This window comes from Panthera leo, chromosome B3 (assembly GCF_018350215.1).
Source record: "Panthera leo isolate Ple1 chromosome B3, P.leo_Ple1_pat1.1, whole genome shotgun sequence".
Classification (NCBI taxonomy): domain Eukaryota; kingdom Metazoa; phylum Chordata; class Mammalia; order Carnivora; family Felidae; genus Panthera; species Panthera leo.
In genome coordinates, this window is record NC_056684.1 from 6,219,366 (window position 1) to 6,227,296 (window position 7,931).

The following is a 7,931-nucleotide window of genomic DNA, read 5'->3' on the forward strand; positions in this document are numbered from 1 at the left end:
CACGGGGACAGCCTGGGCAGAGACCCAGAGATCAACATAGCGAGGTTTGGTGTGGCTAAAAGAGATGTGAGGCAAAAGCGTGCCAGCTGGAGAGTAAGCAGCAGAATCCAGATCCTTTGTGGAGCAAAGACTCCAGGGAGGAAGGGGTGAGGGGAGAGGGAGGAGAAGGTCTCTCCTGCCTCCAAATCCGCCCTCCCCGCCCCCCTCACAATTCACACATACATACACACTCAGGGCTTCATTCTCCGTGCCAGAGGAGGTGGGGGGGGGGGGGGAGGCGAAGGAGGGGAGGAGGGAGCTGAAATGCAACCTATTCATGTTCCCGCGATGTAACACCCCTCATTTTCCATGCTGGGTAAAGACAAAAACCCTTTACAACCTGTTTCTGGAACTTGTCAGCAGCTGCCAAGAGGAGCATGTTAATTAAACGTCGGCAAAGATGGAAGCTGGAGGCCCCGGCTCTAATTGGACAGTTTGCTTCACCGGATTGAAAAACATTGTGACAAAGGAGGAGGTGCGCGGCGGCGCGGCAGGGGTGCGGCGTGGCGAGGAGGGGAGCGGCGGCTTTGATTTGCGCGGAGCCCGGCCGCAGCCGCCCGCCCCCGGCCGCGCCGCCCAGCCCAGCGGCACGCCCACCAGCGCCTGGGAGGGGCGAGGGCCGGGGAGACCCTCCCAAAGCCTGCCCCGAGGGTCCCGCGGGCGGTCCGCGAACGGCGTGACACCCCACCGAGCACCAGGCTTTGAGGCTCTGGGGCGGGCCCCTTCCCGCCCGCCCCCCCCCCCCCCCCCCCCGCCCCTTTACCTGACCTGGGTCCCGGGGACCGTGTAGCAAGGGCATTGAGGGCAGGGGTCGGGCGGTCGCTTCAGGCCTGTGGAGGCTGCCCTGGACGCCCCTGCCCAGGCTCCAGAGAGGGAGACACCTGTGTCTACGCCCCCTAGTTGCCCAAACTAGCTCTGTGTCACGTGATCAGGACGAGGTCTTCTAAAAAGGTTGGCGACTGACTTCGAGGCTTGTCCTAGAACCAACCCCCCACCCCCCGGCCCTGCACTGCAGAACCTGGCGTTTCCAGCAGGGCTGTGGGGGTTCCCAGAGACTGTTGCCCCGTCTGTGTTTGCAACCCTAGGTTTCCCTCCGTCTTGACTCACAAATGATAACAGCAGCCATGTATTGATGCTAATTGTGTGCCCAGAGCCATGCTGAGTGCCTCATGTGTTCTCTGTTATTTATCCTACCAGCCACCCTGAGAGAAAGCTTGGATCACACCCATCTCGCAGGTGGCGAGACTGAGGCCCCAGAGAGGCTAAGTAACCCTTCCAAGGTCGCAAGAGTTATTAAATGTGGTGCTAGGATGAGACTGGGGCCCAGGTCCCTCTGATTCCAATATCTCAACCTGGGCTCCCATGTTCCCCGCCCTCCAGCTCCTGGTGCAGCCAGATGAAGGTCTTTGGGACAGTCAGAGCAAAGAGTGGGGCTCCTAAGGGGAGAAAACACTTCTCGGGGCCTCCAGGCTGAGGGCCCTGGAGTATGGGGGTGCAGCAGGCTGGGAGGTCACTTGTGGGGGTAGCCCTAGGCGTATTCCCCACCCACACAGGCCTCACTCGCACCTCCTGGGGTACAGGTGGTTAGCTAACAAGCACAGAGCCCCATCTTCTGTCCCCTCTGCCTCGGCCCCAGATTTGCACCCCCCGCACCCCACCGTCATCCTAAGCTGCTGCCAAGGGAGGGGGCTCCATCTGGGGTGGGAGGCCAGGCCAAGGCCTGCGAGAGGCAGGAACAAGTATGGGAAAAGGAGCCATTGTGGCTGAGCCTCGGGGATTAAGAGCTACAAAGTGGCTGTGGAGGGCTGAGGCCATTGACAGGAGCCCCCGGGAGCGGAGTTCCCAGGGGGGGGTAGTCGGAGCAGCCTGTGCTGAGGCTGCCTGCTGGGCCTAATCCCCTGGGAGCGGGGCGGCAGGAGGAACCCCAGAAACATAGCTGCAGTGGAGAGAGGGCTGTCCTTGCTGACGTCCTGCATGGTCCTGGAGGCTCACAGTGGTCTCTCTGAGGAAGAAGGACAGGTGATGGGCAGGTGTGGCCGTGGGGTGTGAGTATCCACGCACGCCCCTCGCGCGGGGGGTGTGTCTTCATGGGACCCTAAAGATAGGTGACCCAGTGTGTGTCTGAAGTTTAGGGCATACCTTGAGGGGACTGGGGCCTGAGGGCAGCAAGTGGGCGACTCGAGGTCCCTGGCTGAGTGAGGCATGGAGAGGAAGGAGGCAGAGCCCTCACCAGCAGGCCCAAGTGGGTGCTAAGTGTGTGTGTGTGTGTGTGTGTGTGTGTGTGTGCGCACCATCAAGCGGGGTGCTTGAGAAAGGCCCTTCAGAGGCGGCTGGAGGGGCTCTGCAAATTGTAATCAGATTAAGGGGGCCAATCACTTAGGGCTCTTGAAAAGGCCACACGGTTTCTAATCAGCCCTGAGCGCCTGGGCCCACAAAGCCAGGGAGGAGCTCGGCGGGAGCCACCCGCTGGGGGGCCTCGGGGGTGGGGGCCGCTTTCTTCCCTCTCTGTCTCTCATAATTATGTCAATTTGCTAGCCAAATTGTTTGCTCGAGTGGACCAGGGGCTTGTGCCCCATTCATGTGGTAATGTGGGAACCCGCAGGCCTCCTGGCTGGGAAAATAGGAGGAACCAGGACCCTTCTCCCAGGAGCAGACAGGCCTGGGGGTGTGTGAGGCACCCAGGCCTTGGGAACACTTCCGCCACCAGTGTGGCGCTTTTTTCATGAATTCCAGAAACTTCCAGCTTGGGGTGTGCTCTGGGATGTCCTTTTGGGTCTGTCAAAATGAAGGATGGGGAAGGAGGCGGGGACCCCAGAGGGAACAGAAGTGGCCTCCAGGTTCCTTCGGGGTGAAGGTGGGCAGCTCTCTGTCCTTGTGCCTGGTCCCTGGTGGGCTAGGCTGAGTCTTGAGCGGGTTGAGAGCTGCATGGGATCCCGGAGGTGTCAGAGATGGGGTCCTGAAGGAGGAAGTCACAGCACGCACAGATGGGGATGTGCAGAGACTGGGAGAAAGTTCTTACCAGTTCACTGGGCCTCTATACAGGTGCCAGCCACTGTGAACCTACTTTGTCCACAGCGGCTCCTTGAAGCCAGGGAGGGAGGCACTGGGCTTCCCCTTTCGCAGACAAAGAAACTGAGGCTCAGAGAAGCTAAGTGACTTACCCAAAGTCACACAGCTAATAGGTGAGGAACAGAAGCTTGAACTCAGCTCTGTCTGATCCCTTGGCCCCTTCTGCCTCGTTCCCACCACGGGAGTTCAGGCCTTCCTTTAAGGGAGCAAACAGGAACCAGCGGTCCACTTGGTTCTGTATGGACCCTTGGCATCGGCACACCAAGGAGCTGTGGGCACAGAAGGGTCAGGCAGTGGGCTCGTTGCCTAGAAGCCCTCGTGGACGTTAGAACAGCTGCTGTCACCAGTCCAGACACAGGTAGCCCGCCCTGTTCCGAGCCCACACCGAGCTGCCTTCCCCCTGCCCTCTGGGCTCCCCTCACCTCCCCAGACCCTCCTGCTGCATGTGAGGACCCCTCCCATCTCCCCTGGGCATGACACTGCAGTGCCTCTGTTTCTCAGCACCCTGCTGGACCCACCAGGCTTGTCAGTGTCCCGCTGAATGTAAGGAGCGCCCCACCCCCCACCCCTGAGCTGTTCTCACAGGGCTGCTGCCCAAACCCTCCACCCCTCCCCCACTCTTCTATCCAGGGCTGTTAGGACCTGCCCTGTGGGAAGCTGGCTGGAGGGCAGGGTGACATTGGCGGTTGGGGCAGGGACAGAGATGGGGGAGGGTCTGCGGCCACAGCTCAGCACCTCTCACCCCACTAAGAGGAAGGAGGAAAGGCCAGGGACCATGTTTATCACCGTATGGGATGATGGCCAGAAACTCTTCCTAGAGCAGATAGACTCCAACGGGCAGCTACCCCTTGGTGCCCATCGGGCCAGGTGCCGGGAGGCGGGGGGGGGGGGGGGGGGGCAGGGAGGCCCCCGTTCTATGAACCACGGGCTCCAGCACAGCCTCCACACCACAGCCCTGCCAGGGAGGGAAGCCCAAGACCACGGAGACAGTAGCTGGTCAGGACAGGACAGGACTAACAGCAAGCACAAAGCACCTACTCTGTGCCAGGCGCAGTTCTAGGCACCTGGCGTGTATGAATTCGTTCCCACAGCTGGTACGATGTGGCGGGGCCAGAACTCAAACCCAGGCTGTTCCCCCCAGCCCTCCGGAGCAAGGCTGACACTGTTACATCTGTAACGACTCCTACGCCCCCTTGGAGAACTCTCTGGGTGTCCCTGCTCTATAGAACCTTCCTGGAGGCCATTTCACCCCCTGCGTACCTCCCATAGAGCACGTATCATAGTTGCATACGCATCAGGTGCCTAGATGGCACATCCCAGTAGGATACAACGTCCTCGTGGACGGGACATTTGTTTCTGTCTCCCCCAGGGCATAACGGAGGGCTTGGCACAGACAAAGGATCAGGCAGAGTCTTATCTTTTGAGGGGTTAGAACCCATACTCGGTAAACATTTCACAATTGCCCAGCAAGCCCGTATGTGTGGTTTGCTGTCTACAGCTCTAAACAGGCATATATGTGTATAAGTGGGTGTGCTAATATGTAGTATACAAGAAAGGCTACGCGTTCAAATGCATCTTTATAGTTTTTTTAAATTAAAAACATTGAGCGTTTATGCGCGTAACTAAAAGCACACGAGAGAAGCATCCCTCTAAACGCTTGATGGAAGAAGGTAGGGACACCAAAAACACAAAGGGATGAGTCAGATCCATCTACTCACCTCTCCCCTCAAGCCACCCCCCTGTTGGCCTCGCACGGCCCTTCTCCTGTCCCTGAAATTTCCCAGCTTGTGTTACTGGGCACCAAGATGCACAGGTCACACGTCCCAAAAGCCGTAGTGAGGAGCAGCACACCGGATACAGGTTCCAGTCTCTCTGGTTGGCTGTTAAGCACCGACTGTGATGACAGGTCACCCAGGTGATCCTTGGGCACACGGGGAACCGCCTCCGGAAGGTGGATGATGCACGTGTGTGTGCGCGCGTGTGCTTGGGCACTTACGCACGTGGGTGCTGGTGAAGAGCTGCTTGGTTAAGGAGCAGTTCCTGAGAGACGTTCCTGAGAGGTGCCGCTGAGGGGCCCAGCAGGCAGAGCTGGAGCGAATGCCAACCAGCAGCCCCCATCCCCTTGGCCAAGGGGAGGGAAGGACGAGGAACCCCTTGTGAATCTTGCGTGGAGGACGCAGACCCGGTCCCCTAGAGTGTGAGGCGGGGAGGCTGCTGGGAAGAACTTTTGCTTCTCACTTGATCCAACCCTGTGCCAACACTTCATCTTCTTAAAAGCTAATCATCTTTCTAAAAGAAAGCTTTTAAGAATTTGGCAATGTGGGGGCGCCTGGGCAGCTCAGTGGGTTAAAGCGTCCGACTTCCGCTCAGGTCACGATCTCGTGGTTGGTGGGTTCGAGCCCCGCGTCGGGCTCTGTGCTGACAGCTCAGAGCCTGGAGCCTGCTTGGGATTCTGTGTCTCCCTCTCTCTCTGTTCCTCCCCTGTTCACGCTCTCTCTTTCTCTCTCTCTCTCAAAAATAAACCTTAAAAAAATTTTTTTAATAAAAAGAAATTGGAAATTTTGGTCTCATCCTTCCCAAAATAAATCTAGACTCCTTTGAAGGGTGGATGAGCCCCCCACCCCCCGCCACCGCCACAAGGCCTCCCTGTGCCCCAGCGAGAATCGCCTCCCTGCCTCTCAGAGCCCCTGAACCGGTCAGTCCTGGAAGCCTGTCACTGACCCAGCATAGAGGGGTCAGAACTCAACCTAAGCATCAGAGCAAAGAGTAACTCACCTAGAATGGAGGGCACGATGCTGGCCCCCAGAGCCCCTAGAAGTGCCCAGAGCAGAGGGCTGGGTCTGGAGAGCCCCAGGGCACCCGGAGTGAGTGCCCCCACCTTTCCCCTCACCTCTTCTTCCTCTCCTCTATGCTCTCTTTACATCTCTCTCTGGCTCTCTCTGCCCACGTGGATCTTGCTCTCTTTCTCTCTCTCCATTTCCCTCTGCTCCTCTCTTTCTGTCTCTCTCTGGCTGTCTCTGTCTCTCGCTGTCTCTGTCCTTCTCCATCTCTCCACCCCCCACTCACCCTCTCTGGAGGGTGCTCAGTGGGATCATGCCAAGCCCAAAGGGAAGGTCAGGGCACCGTGCGGGGACCAGTACGGACAGCCATTAACCTGTCACTTCGCCTCCAGCCAGGAAAACAGCAGGGCCCAGGAAAGGTGAGGGATCGCAGTCACTGGACATGAGGCATCTCGGCCAAGGCTGACAACGGAAAGCAGGAACCACGCGATCAGAGGGCTGCAGACGTGCTCCGGGGCACCAAGGACAGCTGGAATGGGTTTCTGGACAGCAGCAGGCCTGCATCGCAGCCCAGTTTTGACTTCAGGGCAAGGAGAAATGTCTGCATGGGGAGAACCTGGGCAGGTGGCCACAGCCCTGGGAGCGGAGGGTGGAGATCTCCGTGAGGCTGAAAGCAAAGGTCTCAAACCCACCAGCCCGCGGGCCATGTAGGCCACCCCCTCCACCTTCCGGTAGTGGCTTTAAAATATAAATCTGCATTTTTAAAGTGGCACATTTCATATTGAAAAACATGTCTGAGTCTTCTCTTGAGGACCTGGCAACTCTGGTCTGTGACCAAGCAGCAGTGGCCCTGGCGGACTGTCAGACGCTCCCCTGTCCTGCTGGCTCCTCCTCCATGAACCTGGATGCCTCCTTACAGTTACCCGCCAGGTCTCTGTAAGCTCACAAGTATGCGGCCTCTGACAGCAGAGACATTCTCTGAGCAGGAGTAGAGGCCCACGTGCAACCCCTAACTTATCTTGTGACGTTGAGCAAGGGGTCCCTGCTCTCTGGGCCACAGCTTTTCCATCTGTGAAATGGGAGGTTGGATGAGCCCAGCAGTACGACTCAGAAAGACTTACCGTTAGGAGCGTCTGATGAAAGATACCGACCCTCTGCCTAGAGAAACGGACCTGTGCATAGAATTGCCTGTGATTTGAGAGGATCGCATTGCCTCTCCCCCTGGGGGCCGTGGATCCCAGGCTGGGAACCCCTGCCGAGCACGGAGGTCCCTTCTGCCTCTGCCTTAGCCAAGCGAGTCCAGGCCGACCCGCCCGCCCCGGCCCCGATTGGCCAGGCCACCCCTTCTCTGGGTGAGCCAGGACTCTCCCCCTCCCCAGCCAGGCTGGCAGCTGCCCATCCATATGCAGGAGGGGTCCGGGCTGTTGCTGGATTAGCATAACGCACTCCGGGAGGTAAAGGCCCACCAGGCGGCCCCTGCGTGCAGCACCCGCCTTTGTCCGGGCCTCAGGACCGGGTAGGATGGCCCAGGCAGCTCTACACTTTTGACTGCCAGATGAAAGGGGGCGACATAAAGAGGCTGCCTGGGCCGAGCATGGGGGCGCATTGTGTCCCTCCAGACAGAGTTACAGACGTCTGTGAACCGTCAATTACAGCTGAATAAAGACGTATGCTCAGTCCAGACGCGCCTCCTTTCAGCTGGGGAGGTGTTTCCAGGCTGGGCCTGGAATGTCTTTGGCAACCTAATTTGGCAATTGTGACTCTATAAGCGGCCCGGAGAGGATGGGAACAAGCTGGGCTGGCCTGACCCAGCTCTGGGAGGTGTCCTGGAATGTGGGGTGGGGGTGGGAAGAATGGAGCAACTCACCTCCCTTCCCTTCTCCTCCAGGCCAGGCCAGATCCTGGGGGTGGGGGCAATCTAGGAGCCATACAGTCCCTCTGTATCAGCCAGGCTCCCTTCCCAGGCCTTTGATGGTGCCAAGGTGGCCCACCCTGGCAGGAACTGGCCAGGATTAGGGTTCACTGGTCCTTTCTCTCGTTGGG